The 27,379-nt window shown below is 44.3% G+C and overlaps 1 protein-coding gene across 2 annotated transcripts in view; it reads right to left on the bottom strand.

Annotated features, from left to right (window-relative positions):
• Positions 1-27,379, bottom strand: part of NELL1 (neural EGFL like 1) — an 843,592-nt gene that overhangs the window by 779,525 nt on the left and 36,688 nt on the right. The window lies entirely within an intron of this gene.

Here is a 27,379-nt window from a genome sequence, read left to right as displayed (position 1 = left end):
TCACACAGGTTCCACAAGATTTTTTTTCTCTGGTGAGTGGGGGAGTTTGCAAGGGTGGAAGACAGATACAAGGGGCAGGGGAAATGAGCGGGATTCGGGGTGGGGGGAATAATGTGAAATTCACAAGGAACCAATAAGTAATTTTTAAAAATTGGTGCCCTTAAGAAGACATTACAGGTAGCTGGAGAAATGGTTTATAGGTTAATAGCACTGGCTGCTCTTCCAGAGGATCCAGGTTGAATTCCCAGCACACACATGGCAGCACAGAGCTATCTGTTAACTCCAGTTTCAAAGGATCTGACACGCTCTTCTGGCCTCTCAGAGGATTACAGACATTCATGCAGACAAAACACTCACTCATCTGCACAAAAACACAAAGAAAAAACAAGAAGATATCAGAGAGCATCATCCTTATGTATATCACGTGACAACTCTACGCCAGAAAGAGGAACCTCTACGGCACCTAACCATGTTGGTATCTTTGATCTTGGAGTTCCCAGCTCCATGAACTGTGAGAATAAGTTTCTTTGGCTTAATCTACCAGGTCTATGGTAATTTGTTATGGCATCCCCCAAGACGTCTGCCATGACACATTAAGAGAATACAACAGACGTCCCAAACCTGCTAGAAGAAAAGTGAAGTTATCACAGCAGGTTCTGGAGGCAGGAGGCACAAGCAGCAAAGACACTGGTAGAACATAGAACACCTAACTTTAGAAAAGGTGACTGCATGGCTCGCATAGGATGGGCCCAAAGAAGATGGAGGATGCCAGGTTGAGAGCTTCAAGTTTTCAAAGAGCGTAGGACGCTCACTTCAGACAAAGGAGATGCAATAGGAAGAATTTAGAATAATTGCTGGGGAGCATAGCATAGGGTGGTCTATGGGATGCACAACCATGAAGGAGAAGCCATGAGAGGCCAGCTCAGGGGGGCTAAGAGGATTATGAAGGTTGCTGTGCGTGGCTGAGTCTCATCACCTGTTGTGAGAATTCCTTCCCTGGGGAGATATTAACAACATCCTACCTCTGCCCTCCTTTGCCTCCTCCTCCTCCTCTCTCTTCTTCCTCCTCCTCTTCCTCCTCTCCTCCTCTTATTCCTCTTCCTCCTCCTCCTCCTCCTCCTCCTCCTCCTCCTAAGGTCATAATGCAAACCAAAGTACCTTTCCAGCAAACTTCACCCTGGGGAATCAATGAATTTATTAGGCTTGCTTATAGAGCATGGGTGAGGAATCACCTATGGAACATGGGTATGGGATCACTTAAAAAGTATGAGTGTGAGGGTCACCTACAGAGCATGGATGAGGAGTCACCTACAGAGCATGGATGGGGGTCACCTACAGAGGGTGAGTAAGTGGTTAGTGACAGGAGCATCTTGACCCTAAGCAGCCATAGAAGAAGGTCTGAACTCAATATGGATGATGGTCTCTCCATTGCTGCATGGATGAAGACCCCATCAGTTAACTTTCCCAACCTATGAATTCTAGTACTTCCAGAGATCCCGAGGCCACATGCATTGAGAACAAAGATGATCTGCTGGACACTCGAGTGAGAACCGGCTGACCTTTCCCATCCCTTCCTTCTATGAGGGAATGTCAACAGTCCACAGGCCTGATCATGATTGGCACTTGCAAGCAGGGACAGCTGATTTCATGAAGGTGGCAGCTGTTTTGCTCAGTGGACTGCTTTCTACAACACAGTCTCCACTAGTCATCTGGGTGTGAGGGGGACGCTATACAAGGCTCGGGATTACAGTAAGGCAACTAAGTTAGGTGTCTATGTGTTCAGAGGTGGGAAGGGAAACAAAACTGAATGGATCATTCAGCATAATAAGGACTGCTAGAGTTCGTGACGACAGCTGTGCAACACTGGGAAGGTTCCTGAACCACCTGTTATAATGACTAAAGTATTAAATTATTTATGCATTTTATTACAATAAAAACACATAACTATATATGTATTTTATTACAATAAAATATATAACTATATATGTATTTTATTACAATAAAAAATACATAACTATATATGTATTTTACTACAATAAAAAATAGTAGGTAAAAAGTTGTATGAATCCCAAAAGAGACAAAGGAATAAAAAAAGAGGAAGGAAGGAGTCACGGTAAAAAACAGAGAATAAAAGAAGAAAGGAGAGGTTTATATATGGTTATCCCTCCCCTACAGGTCTCCCTAACAGCACTCCATGAAAATCACTTCTCTGCCATTCCAAGTAACTTTTGTTTCTCCACTAAACTGAACTGGTGTTTCTTCACCCCAGAACTATGGGCTTCATCTAGCGTATGAACATTCATGGTATGAGGAAGCCCTCAGAACTGACTTCCGCCCCACAGTGAGGCAGGGAGACTTCTCTGTGGGATGGCTCACAGCCAGGGCTGTTTGTCCACCCCCTTCAGAGGTCACGTGTCATGTGCCTGGAGATCATTTTGGCTGCCACCTGTGGGAGATGGTTCTGGCACACAGTGAGCAGCAGCCACAGCTACTGGTAACACAGAGATCACAAGGAGGTCCCTGAGAAATAAGAATGAGCCGGTCCAGAATGCCAATAATCCCACTGATGTCAACTGTTACCTACCACTATCACCCAGCATCTTGACATTATGTCCTGAGTAAGGAGGCCTCAGAATGATGACGTTGGCTCTTCTGGGTCATCCGGAACTTGGTTTGGTTAAACCTTAGGGTATTTTTTACATGACTTGTTCTTAAGACAGTCTTCTTGTTCTTGTACAGGTGAGGCTGTGGTCATGAGGAAGAGCTGAGTACTAATCCCTGAAATTCCATCCTGTCAGTAGGTTCCTGGATCCAGCCTGTGGACATTAAGGGCCTGCTTCTGATGCTCAGCAAGGGAGGGATGTCTGTTGGGGGGATAGATCCCAAGTACACCATTTTTTTTCACCACTCTAGAAGTGCTACAAGCAGCCCAGCCTAGAGAGAGCATATTATTTGCTTCTGGTAAAACTCCCTGCCTGCCTCAGTCAAAATGATTAGGGTTTTTTAGCACCCCCAAGGAGGGAGCCTTTAGGTGAATGCCCATCCTCCTTCCTCCATCCTTCAGGTGCCATGGCCTTTCCCCTGTCCTCTCCAGAAAGGGGACAGAAATGGCCCAGGTGTGTTAGACCAAAGTGTGCATTTATGACTTGGGTAGGGTAGATGTTTTTCAGCTGCTGTTAGTATAACTGAAAAGGATCTAAATTGAGTGGGAAATCATAAACGGCACCATTCTTCCGCAACTATCAGCAGAGCTACATAACCCTGAACTACCTGAGAAGTCTGAAAAGCAATCAAGTCCACAGGCTGACATCAAGGTTCCATGCCACAATGCACTGTCAAATACAGATTTCTTAAAGTAACGAATGTATACCGAGGAAATTACAGAAATTAGATTCGCTGTAATTTTGAAAGCTGAAATGTGTTGCAATTGTTTGTGCAGTATCTGTTATGTTATTTTATTTTAATGTCAGTATAAGGCAGCCAATTATCCCTTCTTGGGAAGAGCTGTCTTCTAGTGTGACATTGTAGCCTTCTCCTTCTCTTTATGAAACCGAGACCTCACCACAGTAAAGTGTTGGTTAAATGAATAGATGGCAGTTTTCATAATATGTATACTTCCATAGCAAAAAATAAAAAGCTAGAGATCGTGCTTCATTTCTATGTTTTTCTGTAAGTTAGCTAAACTGAACAATCCAACAATCCAGAAGCAGATTATTTACAATAAGCAGAGTGGATTATTTACAAAACCAGAGAGCATGTCCTGGGGACCATCTTCCTGATCAACATCAACTCATGAGTCAATACAATTAAGGCATACTTGCTCAGCCCACTATAAATCCAATGGGCTAGCCTATCAACAAGCATTCGCTTAGCCATCTTACCCAAAGAGCACCCACAGAGACTGCCCAGCACCACCACCACCCCGACACTGTATGTATTTCTCGCTGTATACAAACAGAGAACTGGCCAAGAAAGAATCTAGAAGTTCTTGTATGGTTGTTTCTGAGTTGGTGGGGGGGGGGAGGCAGTTATCTCATCTTGTTTTTGTCTTGCTTATTTTGCATTCCTCTTCCCCCACCCCATATGAGCTACAGGGTGGTTTCTCACTCACCCAGGTGTAGACATGGGACCAGGCCCAGCCAATCAGCATCAGTCTTCAGACCACTGCATAGTGCTGACTTATAGCTGGATAAAGGGCACCATTAATGGGTCATGGAGACACAGCTCCACGTTCTCAAGGCTAGGGATTGAGCAGATAGCCTCAGACATGTAGATCATATGCTCTACTGCTGATAGCATCCTCAGCTTCCAAATGTTTGTTTTGCTTGTTGACAAAAAAGGAGGGAGGCGTCTTTTGACTGCAGTTTCTGAGAGAAAACAGTAAAAAAGGACACCAGGTTGCTCACAGAAGCACCACTGCATTAAGTATGAGCTGCCCCAATACAGCACAGAGAGAGGGACATGTAAACCCATGAGCTTAAAAAGGTGGAGTCAGAGGAAGATGATTAATGTAGGCCCACGAGGTTCAATCAGACCAGATTCCACCTTCCAAGGCCCAAGAAGCCATGGCAGAAGATGAGTTTGAGGATTTTCTTAGACCAGATCAAGAGGGAAGTCAATAATTTCTGTTTGACCATTTGCATCTGTTTAATTAAAAAAAAGAACATATATCTAGAAGTCTTTCCAAGAAGTGACTTGTAAGCTCATGGGGCTTTGCCTTCCAGAGTGCACAAATTATCCATTTAAAAAATGATGCTGTTGGGAACAGAGAGATGGCTCAGTGGCTAGCGGAGTTCTGCAGGACCCAGGTTTGATTCACAACTGTCTGTCACCCCAGTCTCAGGGGAGCAAACACCTTCTCATAGCCTCCACAAACACTGAGTACACATTATAAATACACAGATAAATATGCAAACAAAACATGCAAACACATAAAAGTGTTCTGTAAAAAATTAAAACCTCAGAAAGGAGCCGCGTTTTTATAGTGGGTTGGCTGGTTTTTTTGTGGGGGGGGGGTTGAGAAAGGGTTTCCCTGTAGCCCTGGTTGTCTTGGATTCACTCTGTATACTAGGCTAGCCTTGAACCCACAGCGATCCCCCTGCCTCTGCCCCCCTGTGTGTTGAGATTAAAGGCATGTGCCACCATGTCTGGCAGAAAAAAGCCAGTTTAAACCACTATCTTTATCAGAAATTGTGAACTTTTGCCCTTGAACACTTCCTGCTAGTGAGGAGGCTGTTCTTAAAGCTGACTGAGGCGTACCACCAGGCCTTCTCAATTGATGCAGGAAAAATCCTCAATAAAATGATCACTCATAATATTTTTAAGCATAACTCTCAGCAAATGCAGATCAGATGACACCTTTTCACTCTAATAGAGCAAATCAATAACAGACTCTACCAGCATCATCATAATAATGAAGCATTGGCTGCTTTTCCACTAGAATTGGAACAAGAATGCTCAGCCTTGCACTAGATGCCATAATCATTGAAATAAAGCAAGAAACGAAATAAATACAAACTATTGAAAAGAACAAAGTCAGGTGTACTCATTCAGAGACAACATGCTTGCAAATAAAAGACACCTTACAGAATCCGTCCACAAAGAGCTCTCAGGCCAAATAAACAGATTTTACAAGCCTTTCAAAACAAATAGTCAATATATACAAGCCAGTTCTAATCTTATGAAACAGCAACAAATAAAGATTAAAATTAATTCTAATAACATTTTATATAAGGCTATATATGTATTATATATTTTATATATATGCATTTAGTATAGTGTTTTATATGAAAGAATAAATCATTCTTTGATTTGTGAGGTTAAGATGTGTGACTCAGTGGTAGGAAGATTTCCTAGGTTATAAGAGGTCCGATCTCCAATACGATAATGGTGGTGGTGGTGGTAGTGGTGAATCCACTAAAAGATGTTCACCTATGTGCTAAAAGCCATAAAAGAATTATAAACATATTTAAGACTAAATTGATGAAAAGATATATACTGTTTATATCCTAGGACATAGAAAAATTTGTATTTTTATGTTTATGATCTCAGATTGACCCATCAATTTGATGGACTCAAAAATCAAGATCTCTTGCAGAATTCTACTAAAGACATTTTTCAATAATTCTAAAATCATAATTAAAATGCAAAGGCTCCAGCATAAGCAAGCAATCATAACCACCAAGAACAGAGTTGGCTTTCTTCTCCAGCCTGATTTCAAGACTTTCCTAACACTGACAGTGTAAGAGATTGTGAATGCAGATTGCTGAGCAGAACAGAGAGCACAGGAACAGACTCAGACGTAACACACACAAATGAATGGTGACGAAATCACCAAGGCAATTAAATGGGAGAAAGAAGATCTGTATTTTTTTTAAAGATTTGTTTATTTTAATCTCATGTGTAAGGGTGTTTGCCTGCATGTATGTGTGTGCACCATGTGCACCTCTGTAGTACCTCCAGTAGCCAAAAGAGGGCATCAGATCCCCCCTAGAACCTGAGTTACAGATGACTGCAAGCTGCCATGTGGATGGCAGCAACTGAACCCAGATCCTCTGCAAGAGCAATGAATGCTCTTACCCATCTCTCCAGCTGAAGACGTGTGTTTCTAAAAATCAACTTCAACTTCTATCTCATACCACGCAAGATAATTAATTCAAGATGCATCACAGAACAAACATAAAAAAAAAAGCTGGAAACATAAATTCCTAGGAGATAACGTTTCTTCAAGTTTAGAATAAGCAATGATTTATTTTTAAATACAAAAAGCTAGCTACAAAAGAAAATAATATATTGGACTTCATCAACATTCAAATTTTCTCTTCACAAAAAGCTCCAGCAAGAATATGAATGAATAAGTCAGAAACTGTGAGTAGCACATGTAATAAGTCTGTCTGACAAAATGAAGACAGATTGGAAAAAAAAACCTTTACAGTTGAAGGCTTTAAAAGTAATTCCATTAGGACCCGCAATATGGCTCAGCAGGAAAACATACTAGCCACCAAGCCTGATGACAAGAGTTCGATCCACAGTCCTCACGTGGCAGAAGGAGAGAAGTGACCCTGAAAGTTGTTCTCTGATCCCCACAAGCACACCGTGGCTTGCACGTGCCCACACACATACATATGCACACAAAGTAAAACAAGCAAATACAATTTAAATGAAAAAGAATGCAAGTAAATCATTTAACAGACTGTAGAGGAATTTTAATTCAGAACATGGCTGCTCTGGCAAGAGATCACCCCCGCACCCCGAAAGACTTTCTAGGTCTGTGTGATCCAGCTGGACTACAGACACACCTTGAATCTCAGGAGACAGAGGCAAGAAGAGCTCCAAGTTGGTACAGAGCTAGTTTCAGGTAAAAAAAAGTTTAGATACAGGCATGGTGGTACATGCCTTTAATCTCGGCATTTAGGAGACAGAGGCTTGCAGATCTCTGAGTTCTAGTCTGTTCTGTTGAGTCAGTGAGTTGAGAGGCAGTGCAGGAGAATTGAGTTCATGGCAGTTCAATTGGTGGAATTCAGAGGCAGTTTTACTGTGACAGTTGTACAGAGACAGGTTGCAGAGAGAGAGAGAGAGAGAGAGAGAGAGAGAGAGAGAGAGAGAGAGAGAGAGAGAACAAGGTAGACACAGGTGAAGACTTAATGAGCCAGAGAATGAGAAGCCAAAAGATTAGAATATATTGTCAGAGTGAGTATGAGGCCAAGCAGGGCAGTTTGTTCAGAAGCCAAGAGAAGCCAGTTTGAATCAGTCAGCTTGGAGAGGCATTTTGAGCCAGACAGCTGAGTTGAAGCAGCCAGCCAGAATTCAGAAAGAGCTACAAATGGTGAGCTTTTTCAGCAGGAAGTCTCAGAGGCTGAAAACCTTCTTGGCCTAGGTTAAATTGGATGGAGGCTAGAAGCTTCCAGGACTAGGCAGAGATTAGTAGACAGAGGCAATAAGCCTTGGAGACAGTTATAGTGAGTGAATAAAAGTTACTTTTGCAACAGACCTGTCACAAACATACAGGAGTAAAGGGAAAAACACAAGAAGAGATGCAAAATGCCAGCAGAGAAGTGCTGCAGAAAACTCGATGATTGAGCCACATCCATATTGAACGCTGATCAGAAGCTGGAAGTATTGAGTGTTGGCAGGGACAGAGGACAGCTGGGACTCTAACGGTTTTCCATGGTGTGGTTACATCCACCTTCTGACCTGACATTTGTACTGCTAGACACTGTCTACATTCGCACAAGGGAAGATTAAGTGGTGATAAAAAATGAACCACTAGCAACAGAAGACAAGAGTAGATCCAAGAACTGTTTGCTAAGCAAAATGGGACCAGATACAAAAGTACAGAGAACAGCGCAGTCCCCATCTGAAGTCCAAGCCTGAAGAAGGTATAGGGAAATGGGTGAGGTACATTCTTGTTTGGAAGTGATGGCTTTATGCTCATATTATTATAAAAACTCGTCAATCCAGATGGGTAACATCTACTTACTTTATTGTGTTTTAATTATCATTAAATTTATTTTTTTCAGATTTATTTATTCTTACTTTATGCGTATGTTTTTTTGCCTACATGTATGACTGTGCACCACATGTGTTGAGTGCCCCCCAGAGGCCCCAAGAGGGTATGAGATCCCCTGGAACTGGAGTTACAGACAGCTGTGAGCCACCACATGGGTGCTGGGAACCAGACGCCATTCTTCTACAAGACCAGCAAGTGCTTATAACCACTGAGCCATAATCTCTCCAGCCCCTACTCCTTACTTTTAGAGAAAAAGAATGAAACTAACATAGAACACTGAATTTCCTGTGCTTCTTTCTCAAAGATGTTAGAAACATCTTGCCCACCACAGTCCAAGCTATAAGATAGCACTGGACTTTAGCTTCTCCTATGCCTGATCTCAAAGCCCACAGTCCTGTATGAACTTCTCCTGGGAGAACAAACATCGGTCCACCGCAGGCATGGCACCAACAGCCAACCAACTTGGCAATTATACTCCAATCTACTCTGTTCCACCAGTGAATTTGGTTGGAGTGAATTATAAAAGCTTGGGCAGCTTAAGGGTGACTACACCATTGAAAGAAAACACCTACCTCCCAGAAACTCTTAACTGTCTATATAACTTCAAGGAGGAGTAGAGCCCTGTGACTATCCCGCCTCCAGGATGGAATGTTAATGGGCTCAATCTTGTTTGGGTTTAGTGCAAATCATAGTTGCTGAGAATTCCAGAGGACAATTGCACCATACACAGAGGACAGTGTTCCACGACAGTGTATAACTGTCATGCTCCAAAGTCAGATAGTCCTGGAATAGCTCATTGGTTGTCATTATTTCATCTCTGTCTCTTTCATCAGACTATAACTCTCAGGAGGATAGAAATCTCATCTCTCTTGTTATGCACTAAAAACCCTATGACCTGCCATAATCCCTGGAGCATAACAGCCCCACAGTAAACACAAGTCAAATAAAAGTAAATGCATGGTGGGAAGTAAAGGAGGCATGGATGGATAGATGGATGGATAGATGGGTGGATGGATGGGTGGGTGGATGGATGGATGGGTGGGTGGGTGGATGGGTGGGTGGGTGGATGGGTGGATGGATGGGTGGGTATGTGAATGGATGGATGGATGATGGATAGATGAGTGGGTGGATGGGTGAGTAGGTAGATGGGTGGGTGGATGGATGGGAGGATGGATAGATGGATGGATTGGTGGTTAGATGGGTGGATAGATGGATTGATGGGTGGTTGGATGGATGGAAGGATAGATTGATGGATGGAAGGATAGATGGATGGATGGGTGGGTGGATGGATGGGTGGAGGGATGGGTGACTGGATGGGTGACTGGATGGGTGGATGTATGGTGAGAAGGAATTGAATGTACAGATCTGGCATGAGTGGACAGGTGACATGACTATATTGTGTACCCAGTGATTATTTGGTCCAACTCATTCCACGTGGCAGGGGTGAGCATCTCAAGAGGATAAAATCAAATAGTCAATGACAGAACTCAGACTAGGACACCAGTTTCTCAGAACATCATTCAATTCTAATTTTACCTTTATACAACTAGGGTAAGTTTAGTCTAAAAATGCAAAAGCTGGTACCTGGTTTCTTTTCAAGGTGCCCTACTTCATAGCAAGACATACACAAGAGGAATATTCCTCCTGCTTCCACTACTGCACACACTAGTGTTAAAATGTGATATCTGGGAATGTGGCTGCCACCATCTTACACACATGATAAAGGCCAAACAAGGTGCTGAGATGATAAAACACAAAGATGTGGAGGCTTGACTTTTGGTGACACCATTGAGCTACTAAACAGACTAGCCTACAGCCTCCCTTTTGAATCCTTTGTTATATAAGATAAAGAGGAACCCTATTGCTGAAGCTGTTTGAGTGCTAGCAGTCTTTCTACAGGCAAAGCACTCACAATGTACCCAAGAGACACAAGTAAATACAAGACACTTAAGGAGCAAGAAGAACACCAATGTGCTACAAGGAGCAAAGAGGTATTAAGACGAAGACACAGACATGGACCACACCACAAAGACCATCTGTGAATTTGTCGTTTTGTCATTAGGGCAATAAAGAGTCACTTGGGGACACTGAGTCTTCTAACTTCACTAAAGAGAGAGCAGAAAAGCGGAAGCTTTGATCACACAATGAAGGCTCCGGAGCTGAACCACTTGGTCAAGGATTAATTGTGAGCATACTAAGCACACCCCGCTTTGCTATGGCAGGAGTAAAAGGAACAACTTGGATTAATGACCTAAACAGTTAGAAGTCCTGCAAGTATAAATTCTGCTTTTTCCTGAGCCAGGCTTCCTCCATGCAGAGACGCCAACACAGAGAACACTGAGGGCACTGGGATCATTGGTACGCAGGTCTCCACCATACAAGCAAGTGGAACCACGCCCCGTGTCCATGTTCCAGAGGGTCTGATGCTCACAGCCTGGCTGTCCTTTAACATCCACACCTACATCCTCTCTGTAGCCTCATATGACCTCAGGCGTTGTTCTCTGCAAAAGCGGTCCAAAGACCACCCACATTCCTCCTCTCTCCTCTGAAAGGAAAGAAGCTCTTCTTGCTCCAAGGCTGCCTGGTCCTGCTGACGAGGACAGGCTCCCATTGAATAAATGGCATTTTATGCTTATTTCAAAGGGTCTAGCACACTCTCTTTGTACTTATAAAACATGTCATCCAAAATACACCCAAGCGTGTGTGGCCATGTATGACAGCTTTGTGTACACAGATCCTCAAAGCAGGTACACTGTCTGTAGACAACTTAACATCTTCTCGCCACTAAATGCATTCAATTACCTTCCTGGTCAGGACTGCCAGTCACTCTGAGGTAATATTCAACTGTTCCAATTTTATTATAGGCATCAGGTGTTTTCAAAGAAGGAAGCCAGGCATGTAATTGTGAACAAGACATGCCTCAGCCGAAGGGAGCAGCCACACGGTCAGCTGGCTGCAGAGCTGTCTCTGGAGACTGCTCCTAAAGGGCAGGGGAAAGAGGGTTTGGTTTTTCCAGGCTGTAAAGGTGTAATCAAGGTGTAGACCTCAGTCCTGGGTACTAGCACAAAGTCTTCCCACAGTTCTTTTTAACCTCCAGAGTAGAAGGATCTAGAACCAGGAATGAGCTCCGCAAAAGGAGGAAGGCGTACCCAGCCTGGATTCCCCTATAAAGCTGCCAAAGAGAAAGATGCAGAGTAAAATCTGATGGGTGCAGGGCCCGGGGATACATGTCAGGGGGTAAAGTACTTAGATGTACAAGGACAAGAACGTGAGTTCAAGCCCTAGAAGTTGTGTTTTGAAAAGCAAGGGGACAGCAAGACCCCTCTGCAGGAAAGGCGCTTCCCTCCAAGCCTGGTGGCAGAGTTCCATCACCAGAACCCACACGATAGAAAAGGAAACAAGGGCCAACTCCTCCAAGTTGTCCTCAGAACTCTACTTGCGTGCTATGGCATACATGGGTACACACACACACACACACACACACACACACACACACACACACACACACGTACAAACACAGATAAATAAAAAAATAATTGTAATCTTTTAAGATCCTGGTAGTGTACACTTGTAACCCCAGAGCTGGGAAAGCAGAGATAGGTAGATTTCTAGAGCTTGCTGTCCATCCAAAAATGATAACTAAAATACATGATTTTCATCTCTGCCCTTTAAGGAAGCAATGTGGACTACAGACACAGATCTGAGTATATTATATAGGTGACATATGAAGCCATCAGAGCGGAAGTGATCATCTGAGAAGATGGGAAAGCTATCTGGCGGTGATCCACATGACATTTGGAGTTCTGCAGCTAAGGTCAAGCCAGCAAAGGGTAGAAATAAGCATGAGTTTGTGCCTAAGAGGTAAAACAGTCGTAGGTGAAAACAGAAGCCCAGATGTGACTCGTTGCTCACAGCCCATGACTAATCACAAAAGAAAACACAGGAAAGCTTTGGAGCGCTGACACCTCATGTTATGACAACTCATGTGTAAGAAGCCCTGGTTAAGTTTAGCAGGTGAGTCATGGTTCACAAAGCTACCCAAGGCCTGCCCCTCCATGAGGTTAACAGGGAGGGGATTCTTCTTGGTCTGTCTATAAGCAGCCTGTGTTCTCGAAGGTAGCCTCCCACCCATGTTCCTGTCGCATCTGAATGAAACCATTTCTTCCATCTATCAGGAATACATGTTTGTTCACATTGCCACAGGAAATATTACACAAGCTGGGGAAACTGAGGCCCTACAGACCTACAGAGTTAAGCCTAACAGTGGTGGTGGTGGAACAGGAGAACCAGGAGGAAGCCATTTCTTAAAAAGTTTACCTTGCTGCTGAGACTCAAAGCCAAACATTGGGCAATGTGTAGGGACTCTTGTGGAAAAGTGGGGGGAAGGAAAAAAGGGACCTGGAGGTGACAGGAGCTCCCAAGAAGACCAACAGAACCAACTAACTAAGACCTGCAGAGACTGAAGCTCCAGCTAAGGACCATGCGTGGACTGGACCTAGGCCCCCTACACAGATGTAGCCAATGGGCATCTCAGGCTTCTTGTGGGTCCTCTAGTAAGGGAAGCAGGACTATCTCTGACATGGACTCTGTTGACAGCTTTTTGGTCAGTTCCCCCTGGCGGGGCTGACTTGCCAGGCCACAGAGGAAAAGGACACACTCAGTCCTGATGTGATTTGATAAGCTGGGGGGGGGGGTGCAAAGGGGGCTCCCACAGAATAGGGGCAGAGGTACGGGGGAGACGGAGGGGGAGACTAGGAAGAGAGGAGGGATGAGGCTGTGACTAGGATGTAAAGTGAATACATTTTTTTTTAATTAACATTTTAAAAAAAGTTTATCTTGCCAAACTGCCCTACAGACAGACCACTTGGGTCAACCATGTGGAAAATGAAGAAAGGTTCCTTCCTGTCTGTGCCCAGGGAATGCCTGGGCTGAGGAAAGGACGTCCATTAACTGATCCTACTACACGCAGTGAAGCAGGAATCTCCGAACTTTCCTGTTCCAAGGTTCTGACATGGCGCAGTCAAGGTGAGGAGGCCTGGTGGCACTCAAAGAAAAAATAAGCAGGCTACCTAGTTGAGACTTGCTAGCCTATGACCATATAGTGGGGGAGGAAGTCCTCCCGGTCACAGACCTAGGGGAGGGGAATAGGGTGAAAGTGGGAGGGAGGGAGGAATGGGAGGATACAAGTGATAGGGTAACAATTGAGTTGTAATCTGAATAACTAAATTAAATTTTAAAAAAATTTAAAAAAAAAAAGGAAATAGGAGACATGGCAAAGCTGGCTTCTCTGGCCACAGGAAGCATAAACACAAGCAGACGGGCAAACATTGAGTAGCCATCTCCAGGAAGGGGTCAAAGCCTACAAAACCCAGCAGGAAGCCATGAAACAAGCACGCATGCTTTGTCTACACCGAACTTTTGGCTCCCAAGAAGCCACATGACAATGTAATCTGTGGCCTGCTCATCCCCAAATACAGTGTGAAGGACACAGTGGCACTACTAGTCCAAAAGGTCTATCCACCCCCCCCCAAGGGACTCTCTCTCTACAGGTGTCACCAGCTACGTTAGTAGGAAGAAAGAGCTTCTAGAAAGACCTTCTAGGCCGCACAGTCTTGCCAGGGCTGTGCTCACTGATGCAACCTTGATCCCTGCCCTTTGCCAGGCAGCAGATATAACAGGACAGCCTACATAGGCAGCTCTGCCAAGCAGCACAGTAGGGCTGCTGAGCACTTGGGAAACACCTAATGCTAGTGAGGGGGATCCTTTGTGTTAATTATTTTAACTTTAGCATAAATGTAAATAGCACATGTGGCTTGTGGTGAGTGTGTACCGCTCTTTCTTTTAAACTCTACTTCCAACCTTGCAACCCTATGTAGGAGAAAAAAGGTTCGTGGAGAGAGGGGGAGCCCCTTTACTTCTCCTGGCTGTTTAGGGTTATTTGGGTCCGTTGGGGCTATACTCGTCTCCGACAACAGCAGCCGCAGCCAGCAGCCTCCTCCAACATGCTGTCTCTGGTCTCTTCAAACTTCCACTCACCACACGCACCACCACATGACCAAAAACACCCACCCCCACCTTTTGAGAATGGGGGTGTCATGTTCTTAAATTTTCATCTTGCCCTCTCAGGGTAAAAACCTTTAAAATAAGCTTTAAAAATTAGAATATTGTCCAAGCTCTGGGAAAACTAGCTGTAGTTTTTTTTTTGTCCGCGAATGCACTGGAGAACATAGCTTGAAGGTACAGCCAGGGCCCCACTGGCATCCTGGCCTCCACTTTACAGTCTGCAAAGGTGAACAGCACAGAGAAGCTGTGGCCTTCCCTGCCCTCTGTGAGACAGAGAGCAATAATGAGCACGCCTATGGCATCGCCCTATTTTCTCGTTTCACACTTTGTTCTCTCACCTCCCACTTCTTCCCTCTTTGCTGTCAGTTCATGACCTCACATTATATTACTCTGAAAAGGGACAAAGAACTAGCTCATCTTTACAACGCAGGCCTTCCTGATCTCATGGGTCTGCATTCATTACCCTCTGTGTCCCCTCCTGGCACCAAGGCCCTCACCTCCTTCTCGTCTTCATTCTCGTCACCCCAGGGACCAGTCTGCATCTCCTCCGCATCTGCATCCTTCACTTGGAGCTATACCAGACAGACCAGCCATCGAAGCTCCTTCAGCTGATCTAGGGGCAGCCCTGACACCCTGACAATCAGCTCTGGCAAGCCTCCGGGTGATGCTGCCGGTGCTGTTGGATCAAGAACTATGTTGAGAGATGCTGCCTCAGATGATCTCCTGAGTCCCTTGAATTCACACTGACAGTTCCCAGTGCCTGGGTGTAGTGTTGAATCCACAAGATCACCCAGTCCATCACAAATGTAAAAAGTAAATAGAATAAATTTTTTTAAAAAACCTTGGACGTTCTGCCACCTTTGGTGTGGGGACCTCTGCAGCACTAGATGCATGCACACATCCCCCATCTGCTCTCTGCACTTGTCATCTGAGCTCTTGATAATCTGTCTTGCACAGAACAACCAGTCATATTTCAAAATAGAAATCACATGAGCCAGAGAGATGGTTCAGTGGTTAAGAGCATTTCCTGCTTTTTCAGAAGACCCACCCACATGGATGCTTATAATTGTCAGTTAACTCAAGTTCTAGGGGACTGCACACTCTCTTCTGCAAGTACCATGTATGATTGTTGTCTACATACATACATACATACATACATACAGCAAAAACATTCATACACACAAAATTATACTATATATAGCATTATATATATTATATATTGTGTAATTTATGTGTATAAGTGTTTCTACTACATGTATATATGTATTAGAGAATTTTGGACAGAATCTTTTAATGCATATATACATTACATATAATGTATATATGTATTATACATTATATAATGTATAATAGTATAATGTATAATGTTACATATTATATGCCCATGTGATATATATGTATATATGTGTATATATGTGTGTGTGTGTGTGTGTGTGTGTGTGTGTGTGTGTGTATCACTGCCTTGTCCAAACTCCTCTAATCACTTCCCAGACATAAAAATGAAGCCCTAACTCCTTTGCATACCCTCAAGGCTCCGTTTACCACTCAGATGCAAACTCCTACTCCTATCTTCATCCTCCCCACTTCAGTAGCCCTGACCTTTCACTCAGCCTTATGCCTGCTGCATTGCCCACACTGAGTGTTCTTCCCTGGAGCTGGACTATGGCCTCTTCTAAACACTCAATCTAAAAAGAAACCACCCGATCACTTCCTCTCTATTACCTCCCTTGATTTTTCTGCATAGTACTAACTAAGCCTTATTATCTATTTAGTGGTCTACTGGGTAAGCGACTGTCTCATCTGAAATGCAAAGTTCATGAAGGTGAAGATTATCCTCTTTGTTGAAATAGTCCCAGGAGCTAGATCAATAACTAGCAAATAGCAGACACTCAAAATTGTGTTAAGTAAATGAGTGGCCTGTTCTCTGGTCACCTTTTCTCCATTCAGAATCATCTTGTGATATCTATGTGCATGTATTATCTTTCTCATATACTTCTATATGAGCATCAGGAGAAAGCTTCCTTCTTCCTGTTGTAGCCTCGAAAACCAGATGGTGGCAGATATGTGGTAAACACTCAACGATTAGAAGAGGAAAAATAACCATCCTGAGTGAGGTAACCCAGACCCAGAAAGACATGTGTGGGTTATACTCACTTATAAGTGCATAGTAGCCACATGATACAGGATAGCCACACTACAATAAACAGACCTAAAGAAACTAAAGAACAAGGAGGACTCTAGGGAGAAAGCTTAATTCTCATTCAGGAGGGCAAATAGAATAGACAACAGAAGCAGTTGAAGAGAAGGAACAGGACAGGAGCCGACCATAGATGTCCTCTGAAAGATTCCACCCACCAGGACATGGAATCAATGCTGGGACTCACAGCCAAACTTTGGGGCGGAGCACAGGGAGTCTTACGGAAGAGCTGGGGGATAGAAGGACCTGGAGGAGACATGAGCTCCATAAGGAGAGCAATGGAGCCAACAAATCTGGGAGAGGATGGGGAGGTGCATTGCTGTAGAGACGGATGCACCAACCAAGGACCATGCATGGTGAGGACCTATACCCCCTGCTCAGATGTAGTTGATAGGCAGCACAGTCTCCCTGTGGGTCTCACAATACCGGGAGCAGCGGCTGCTTCTGACATGGACTCTAGCAGCCACTGGTTGATCGCTTCCCCTGAACGGGGAGGCCGTGCCAGGCCACCGAGGAAGAGGATGCCGGCAGTCCAGATGAGACTTGATAGGCTGAGGCCAGATGTTAGGGGAGGAGGCCCCCCCTTACTGAGGACACAGGGAGGGGGCAGGGAATATGGGGGGATAGGAGGAGACAGGGGAGGGGGCTATACTAGGGAAAAAATGAATAAAAAATTTTTAAAAAGAACCTAACAGAGCCCCTACCCATTCCCATCAGAGCCTTCCCCCAAGGCTTGGGCCCTTCATCTTTTTGTCTGCCATCTTCCTCCCCTCTGATTCTGGTTCTTGTGTCTCCCTGGTTTTTCCTTCTTGATCCAATCTCCTATCTGGGTTCCCTGTATATGTGACCCAGCTGGAATTCTGCCTAGGCAGCCAGATTGGAGAGCCTCACAGGATCTTACAGGCAAAAACTGCCTTGATCAGGATGCTATCACCATCACTTCCTCAAGAGACATATACCAGGCCAAGTGCCCATGGGCACTAAATTAAAACTAGCAGTTCCAAGAGGCTAGAAAGAGAATTCTCTTCCAACAGGGAGTACAGTACATCCATAGTGTCTGACGCCTCCAGAAGGAAAGTGAGCAAAGAGAAATGGTAAAGAGGAAACCAACCCATTCAATGCCAACTCCGTGGTGTCAGACACTCTGGGTGTCACTGTTTCGGTGACATATGACTGTCCTTTCTAAAGGATTTTACTTACGTTTATTTAATGAATATGAGAGCTTGGCTTGCATATATTTATGTGCCCCAAGTGCATCTCAGGCTTCTGTAGATGGGTGTCGAGTGCACTGGGTCCCCTGGAACTGAAGTTGTAGGTTCTACGAGCAAAATCCAGGTCCTCCCGAAGGGCATCCAATGATCTTAACTGCTGAGCCATCTCTCCAGTCCCAAGGTACGATTACCCTTACTTTACAGATGAGAAAACTGAGGCTGGGGCTTTAAAATAACTTGTTTACAGGCTGGGAAATAAGGAACCTGAGGCTCAGATTCAGAACAACGTCAAGTCTGCAAGTGTGTAGACTTGGCCTCTGGGTTCCCCACTGTACTCCAAGAAGCGTGTCTTGTGGGAAAAGCTAATGATAAAGCCATTATTAAAGCTAGACCCACAATTTCTCTACAAGCGCCTAAAGCATTGTTCAAAGCTTTTCATAGCCAACCTGTCTATCTGTCTAGACTCCACTCCAACCCATTCGCTCACAGGAGCTGTCTTCTTTATATATTTTCTCCCAACAGTGCTCTTCCCCGTATCCTTCACTTACCCCACCACTGAGCCCAACTGACCCTACTCACTCGCCCGCTCTAACCACAGATCTTTCCAGATCATGTCATCCGCCCTAAAAATGTCAGCTGCCAAGACACTACTTCAGGTGGCTCAGTTCCTAAACACAGTCAGGAACACCAGAGATGCCCACAGGACTCCCTGTCTTTATACACACTTGGGTTTCCTCCTCAGTTAATTGTTCCAGCAGTAAAACCTTAATCAGACCCTGGTAATATGGCAGCAGAATAAAATAAGAAAATGTAAGTAATGATAGGTACAAATGAGGCCTGCTGGCTGGTGGGCCCCTCCAGAGACGAGCCGTGAGGGAGACACTCTCATTCAAACCAGCCTGCACCACTCACTACCCATGGCACGGCTCACACTGCTTAGAAGCTGAGCCTGGTTCCTTCCATCCTGGAGTTGCTCCCACTTTAGTTACAGAAACAACCATAGATACAGATGACTGAAATACAGGGTTGTGAATACTGAGAAATCTAATAAGGCGTCTGCCCTGAGACACACCCCACTTCAGAGATAAATTCTGTCTTCTGGGACTGCATCATGCATTGACTATGATACGATGAATTAAGCCCCATCATACACTGAACGGATTAGTACCTCAATGATCAGCTTGTTGCAGGACCACAGCCTCATTACAACTTCTCTCATGCTATCTTTAGCCCCTCTATACTCATTCCTTGGCCATCTTTGTGTCTGATTGAACATCCCTGTGAGTACCAGAAAAAATAAATAAATACAACTTTTGGGATGGATTAATTTAACAGACCACAAGCTTCCACCAACAAGAAGGCTAAGAGTCTCATAAGATAACATCTGAGGCCAGTATCAGAGATTTCCCCGCCTCACTTTAACCCACCTACCCCATGTCTCCAACGCCGTATTTGAAAAATTACTTACTATTTCCCTGCTTCTTTTTTCTTTTTTTTTAAGATTTATTTATTATGTATACGGTGTTCTGTCTGCATGTACACCTGCCCGCCAGAAGAGGGCACCAGATCTCATTATAGATGGTTGTGAGCCACCATGTGGTTGCTGGGAATTGAACTCAGGACCTCTGGAAGAGCAAATAGTGCTCTTAACCTCTGAGCCATCTCTCCGGCCCCCCCCCCCACCCACGATTCTTTTACAGTAAAAACTGCATGAAACTGTTGCCACATTGGAACATGGAATCTGACCTAAGTATGTGTTCCTAGGATATGGTCACTCATACGTGGCTACAGAATAAGCTCTTTCTCTCCCTCTGAGGTGAGAGTTTTGGTGTGGCTTCAATGAGACAAATGATGCTAAGAAGCAGAATCTGCACTTCAGAACTGGGATGACGCGATGCCCATTGTGAAGGGCTGAAAGTGAGGACCAAAGGAGGCACTTAGCACAACGGCAACTCAGAAGGCCTCTCTCGTTTATTCTGATCCACAGAGCATGAGAACTAAGCATGCGGGAGGAAACAGTGAGCCTGTAGCCAGGGCTCAGATAGCAGCAGGTCTCCATGTCATGAAGTAAAACCACCAACTTTTCCAGAATACCTCCCCTTGCTACCAAAGACGCAGAGATGAGAGAGAGCAAAAGGGACTCCACAAGGCAGTGCACATCTTAAAAAGAATGAATCCCAGGAGAAGGTCCTGCAGGAGAGGGTCTCCTCCACAGAAAGGTTTCTCTGGGGAGGCCGATTGGAAAGCCCACCAGTGCTTGTGCACCGTAAGGATCTACTAAGACAGCTGATGGACAAAAACAACATGTGTGAGCAGGCATGTGCCCGCACCTAGGAACCACAGCAGTTATATCTGCAACTGCTCAACACTTGCTAATGCTGGCCATGTGCTTTGCATTTTCCACTCATGAATTTTATTGTGATCCTTACGATGACCCTGTGAAGTATTCATTGTGACACTTCTTTGACAGATGAGAAGATATGCAAAGGAGTAAGTTAACTTACCTTGTAAATAGTGAGTGCAGAATTCAAAGCCAGATCTTAATTACTACACACACCCCTAACAGCACCACACCCAGACACACCATCCTCACCCCCAAGCCTACATTCACACTCATAAAACACTCAAGCACACTCACCCCTGAAGACTGTGCTCACAGTGATTTTTTTCCCTTTACACACAAACCTAACCTAGCTCCAGTTTCCTATTGCTAGAAACTGACTTGGGCCATGAGGTCCATAGGGTTTTGCTTTCTCCCCTCCTCTCTCTGAGCCATAGCCCTCATCCAAGCAAACCCAACATAATGATTTCCCATGAGGTCTCAATTTGTATATTAGAACCTCACCAGGTCATCTTCAAAGTGCTTCAAGCCCATTAAAACCTTGCAGCTTGTCAAGGTGCGAAGGCATTCACTGAGCATCCAAAGCCCTAGGTGTCGTTAGAAGATGCAGGCTTCCTCTGGAGTCTGCGGAACTGCGTTTCTCAAGGTGAACAGCAAAGTTAAGTGGTGTTGGTGTCAAAGCCCCTGCTGAGACTGTGTCTGAGGTTACTAAAGAGTCCACACTAGACACACTGATTAACCCTCCCCTCACCTCTAAGCATCGGAGGAAATAGTACCTTTAGAACCACAAAGGAAACATGGTGACCAAAGGAAGCCGTCTATGATTTATATACCCTCCCCATCTTTAAGACAGATGAAATCTGAATGCTCTAGAGACCTCACCCTCTCTCAGGAAGTCACTTGGAAGTTGAGAAGCTCTTTCTTAAGTATAGATTATGTGGAGTCAGTGACAGCTACCACTGCCCCTTCATCGTGCACATCCAAGTCCCCAGCAGGAAATATGCAGCTATGTCTCTCCGGTTTTCCCCTGAAGCATGGACGTTCTGTTCAAAGTAACAGGGACATGCCATTTCTGCACAAAAATCAAAGCTAGAGAAATAGACCAGCCACTCCGAGCCTCAGTTTCTCCTTCCTAAAGCAATAACTGACCCAAAGCAACTTGGAGCAAGCCCAGCATTTGAAGATGAACAGTTTTGAGCTCAAGTACTGATCCTGCCACTTAGCCTCTCTATGTTGACTTTCCCATCTGAAAAACAGGGGATGCTCTGAAGATTAAACTTCTGAATGGTTGCATACGTACCCTGCCGTGTCTCTAGAAGATACTACAGTTGCAAAAGCCTCTCCTCAGAAAAGTATACATGTAAAATTTCCATGCAATGTCAGCTTTCACAGGTTGGCTGAAACTTTTCCATAGACTTCACACTAAGATCGACGAGGTTTCCTTAACCTCGAGTACTGATAGCTATTCATCTCAGCGATGTAGTATTAATAGTCTCTTACACGTTTACTCGTTTCCAACTACATGTCTGTTTCCTAAAAAACAGAAATCACACCTTGAGCCTGCCAGTAATTCATCACAGTTTCTACCCCAAGCCTCACTGATGATGTATCTATCAGTAAGGATGCTGCACCTAAGGTTCTTCGGGAGTTCAGAGAAGTAAGGTGTCATCCTTGGGAATCCATCTTCTCCTTCTATTTCCGGATTTCTGCCAATACACTGGAGCTCAAACCAGAGATGGAACAGCTGCTGTCCTTTGCATTTGGCCTAGACAACCTCAGCCATTCCATCTATCAGGCATCCTGAGTGCTTCCAATCCCCTCCCTGTTGGCTAGGCTCCACGGGCATGCTTGCCTTCCCAACAAAGCAGCAGAAAAGAGCATAAAGCTGGGTAAAAGATACAACTCAGATTCTCCTCCCACTGTTTGCAGAAAGTGACCAGCATGGCATCAGATAAAACGAGGCATGGAAATGGATGGATGGATCGATGGATGGATGGATGGGCAGGTGAATTTCTTTTACCCATGTATAATATTGTTATCTATTCATCTCAATAATGTAGCTGATGGAAGGACGGTGAGTTGGTGAATTAATAGGTAGATGGGTATATGAATGAGTGGGTGGGAGGGTAGGTGATAAGACAGGTGAGTGGGTAGATGGATGCATGGATGGATGGATGGATGGATGGATAAACAGAAATGAACTAGAATTGAGCTAATAATCTGACGTTTTAAAACGTGAAAACTGAGACACACAGAGCCTCACCAACTGCCACAAAAATGCATCATGGGAAAAGGAAGACATCCAGAGACCCACCCACCACCATACTTTAAGGCACCAGCAGGGAGAGACACCTAGAGACCTGCCTGCCACCATAGGGCTTGGGCAAGCCATAGGTACACAGAAGCCTGCCTGCCCCCATACAATGAGGTATGTGAGGAAGGGGGAAGGCAGCCATAGCTTTCATAGACCCACCTACCACACAGGCAGCTGTAGATACCTAGAGGCCTGCTGGCCACCATGCCATAGAACAGGGACCGAGGAGATCACCCAGAGGCCTACCTGCCACATAGCCCACCTGTAGCAGGAGTCACTACAATGAGCAAGTATATGGTGGGCAGATGGGAGAGAAATAGAAGCAGAACAGTTTGAGCATTATGATGAGAGATGGAACTGGAGACACAAGGGTGGAGAGGAATAGCCTTGCAAGAACAAGCCCAGAGCCTTGACTGGGCAGCACAGTGGATCTGGTTTTGGAGGCATGGGTGCAGGTGAGCCAGCCCCGAGGGCACGAGTGCAGGAGAACTGACTCTGCCTCCTGCCAATGGCAACACTGGGTGGCCTAGCCAGAGCAGTGCTGGAGAGCTCGCCCTCGTGGTGCGGATAAGAGAGAGCCGGTTTGCTGGCCAGCTCAGCAGTCACACACACCGAGACCCAGGGCTCTGAGTTGGCCCACCCCCAAAATCTATATCATCTGTGAACTCTTGGGGCATGTGAAGGGGCCAGTCCTGCCGATCCAAAACTGCATGATCTCCACGACACAGGGCAACTATAGGATAACCAGGAGTAGTCCCAGTGAGGAGCCAGTGTTGATGGTGTCACAGAGGCCTGAGACCTCGAATCAGACCAGGGAGTCATGGTAACGAACATCTGCAAGTGAAGATGTGTGGACAGAGGGGTGTACTGTGGGGGAACACACCGTGACACACGCAGCTTCCACGATGAGACGTTTTCTACGCTTTTGTTTTGTTTTGTTTGTATTTTGAGAGGAGAGGAGGTTGCAAGGGTGCAGGGTGGATACGAGGGAGAGGGAGATGAATGGGACGAGGGCCCGTGATGTGCAACTCACAAAGACTCAATAAGAAGTTAAGAAAAAATAATAATAAATGGCAAAACTGACTCCTCTACAAAATGTAGAATCTAATTCTGCTTATGAACCTGACAAGAATTATAATGTTAAGTGAATTCTGTGCTATTCTAAGCACCACTTTTCTCATCTGTAAAGTGAGAAAGTGAAGAAGTGGCTATGTCTTGCTTTCACAGAGGGCCCTAGCCTCAATTTACACCATCTGCAAGGGGAGCAGCCTTCTTGCTGCTACGACATCACTATAGACTAGAGCTCCTGCTGTATACAGTATCCTCCCCCCACTGAGCCATTTCCACCCTACAGGGAGGCTCCTTAGGACTCAGGAAGTGAACAGCTGATAAGTATCAGGAAATAATGCAAACATACACAGTTCTTCCCTCTCCGAGGCTGGGAACAGAGAAGACTGACGTGTCCAACTGTCCAAAGTCCTGGAAGCACACATAATAATGAGAGGGAGATCTTGTTGGGTGAGAAGGAAAATAAGATAGGGGGAAATGGTGGTCCAGCTAGAATATATATATATACACATACATATACATACATACATATACATACATATATATAGAATATATATACATACGTACATATACATATACATACATATATATAGAATATATATATATATATATTCTAAGAACAAACTAATTTTATAAATTAAAAACTGAGCCAGGAGTGGTAGTATACAGCTTTAATATCGACACATGAAAAGGCAGAGTCAGGCAGACCTGTTTGAAACCAGCCTGGTTTAAATAGCAAATTCTAGGCCAGCCAAGGTTACATAGTGAGACCCTGTCTCAAAAATATAATTAAAAATTAATTAATTAGTTGATAGAGCCATCTGCGTTCAACCTATGGCCTCAACTAACCACAGACTAAAAGTATTCTGAAAATTTCATTTGCACTGAGTACATACAGATATTTCTCATTATTATTCATGAGTCTCTAAACCAATAGTTCTCAACCAGCAAGGGGCAACCCCTTTGGGGTGGAATGACCTTTTCACAGGTGGGGGTGGGTGCATATCAGATTTCCTGCATATCAGATACTTACATTATGATTCATAACAGTACCAAAATCACAGTGACAAAGTAGCAATGAAATAATTTTATGGCTGGGGGTCACCACAACGTGAGGAACTGTATTAAAGGGTCACAGCATTAGGAAGGTTGAGAACCACTGCTCTAAACAATATCACATAACATTTATTTGCATAGAATTTTCATTATAAAGTAATATGAGATTACAAATAGATGGAGGATTTGAAGAGATCATTAGATCATAAGCAAATTCTGTGCCTTTTTATATAAGCACCTAGAGCATCCAGATTTTTCCATTTCCGGTAGAGGAATTCTAGAACTGAGAGCCTTCAACACTGAGAGGAGCACTGTGTGAGCAACTTTCAGAAAGTCACACAACTCCATGATGGTACAATCAAAAATTTCCAGAGACAGAGATGATTAGACAGGTGACATCTCAGAGACGTCACATACTCTGACAAAAGTCACACGGCTAGGTGCAGAACCGCAAAATGAAAAAAAAAATTTTTTTTTTGTTTTTCTGAGACAGGGTGCCTCTATGTTACCTTGGCTGTCCTGGACTCGCTTTGTACACCAGGCTGACCTCGAACTTAGAGCAATCCGCCTGTCTCTCCCTCCTGGGTGCTGGGATTAAAGGCGTGCATCATGAAGTTTTGAGAAACAGCCTGCTACATCAACTATGCCCCCTCCACAGGCTCTCCCAGAACTAATGTTACTATCCAGGTTTCTAATAAAAATTACAGTCTTCTAGGCTCAACTCCAGTCAGATTCTAGTACCAAAACCAGAGTCTTTCTCTTCCTTCACCTCAGCTACTTCCACTTCAGTCTCCTATCTCCCTGAACTGTCTGGGGGAAAAAAACATGACTGTCACTCACTGTGCAGACCCTCCCTGGAGAGAACTGCAGTGTCTGTCTCCTTTTACCTAAGTTTTGGCTACGTGGCTTCTTCAGCCAATGAAATGGGAGAAGGAATGGGATGTAGCACTTAGGAACAAACAGTGGCTTTAAGAGCCAGAGGTCATTTCTTAAAACCTAAACGATGGCTTTAAGAGGACTCATTCAGGTTCTCCCACAGTTCACTAGAGCAGGTCTCTGTCCCAGCAACCCTGACAACAGTGACACTGGGTCTAGATCAGTGGTTTCAGTATGTGGGTCACCACCCCTTTGGGAGTCAAATGACCCTTTCCACAGGAGTCACCTAAGACCATCAGAAAACAGATATTTATATTACATCATGATGACAGCAGTAACATTACAGTTATGCAATAGCAATGAAAATAATCTTATGGTTGGGGGTCGCCACAGCTTAAGGGACTTGTGCATTAAGGAGTGGGGCAGCCTTAGGAAGGTTGAGAACCACTGATCTAGAGGGAGGGAAATGTGAACCAAAAAAGGTAGTGAATTCACAGTGAATATATGTCATGAGCAAAGAGTAAGCTTTTGACACTGTGTGCCCCTGAGGCTTAAGAACTGCTTTACTGCAACACCCCAGCCTTTGTGCTAATATAGAAGCTGGTACAAGAAATAGAGTGTCGCCACAACATATAACATGCTAAGGATATATGAAGCATTAGTTTCAGGGGCCAGGCAGAGAACAGAAAAGAAACTAGCATTGAAAGCTGGATTGCTATTAACTCATACTTTACAAATGTAGAACATTTGGTAGAGCTGTTATCTGAAATAAATTGGAAGAGAAAAATGTATCTGATAAAGTTGGGATGAGAAAGTCAGGTAGTAATGGTTACCATTAGCTGTATTGGTCAAGGACAAGAATAAAAAGATGTGTTGTTTGTCGGGTTGTGCCTTCTCTTTCCCACTTTGTACTTTATGCTGAGGAATCAGCCCTTTACTTCTTCAGAATATTGCAATTGCCTTATTGGGAAATAAGGTCTTCACAGTATTAATGAAACTAAAATTAGGTCATTAGGGCAGTTGTAACCCAATGTGACTTGTGCCCTATAAAAGGAAAATTTGACACAGGAAAACTGGGCTGTCAGACCAGTGTGAGGGACAGGCTAGCACAATACAAATTTCCACAGTTTGGAGGACTTTCAGGAAGATTTCAACAAAAGTTTACAGCTCACAGGGTGATAGGTGGGAAAACCAAAGGAAAGGGTTTCTTTTAAAGGATTTGGCTTTGATCCTGGGATCTAGCAGATGTAAACAGAAAGGTGATATAAAGAAACAAAACATATAAAGAAAAAAGGAAAAAAATATAAAGAAAAAAAGGAGCGCTGTTTACAAGCCAGTAGGAGAGCCAGAAGACTCTTCTTTCCCAGCCCTCTGAAGGAACTACACCCACAGACACTTCAATTTTGGACTTCTATTATCTAGAACTGGAAACAATTTCTATGGCTGAAGACTCTGAGGGTGCAGTGTTTTGTTACCGACCCCTTCACATACTGGTACAAGATGGAAGCAGAAAAGAACCAGCTTCCTGGTAAATGGAAATGAAAGAGAATAAAGAGCCACAAAATTCCAGGGCTTGTAGGGTTGAAAGAGACAAGTCTTTCTCATCTTTAACAACAGAAGGTAAAGTTGAGATGGGCTCTAAAAAAACCAATTAAAACTCAGCCTCAAGGCGAGGATTAAATCAAGAGGTCAGCCGGCCTACCCACTGTTGAAACATCTGAACACGTTTGTAAAGTACCTGTGA

The sequence above is a fragment of the Acomys minous genome (genome assembly GCF_964271855.1).
Source record: "Acomys minous genome assembly, chromosome: 2".
NCBI classification, from domain to species: Eukaryota; Metazoa; Chordata; class Mammalia; order Rodentia; family Muridae; genus Acomys; species Acomys minous.
Note: the sequence above shows the minus strand (reverse complement) of the source record. Positions and strands in the feature narration are given on the sequence as shown.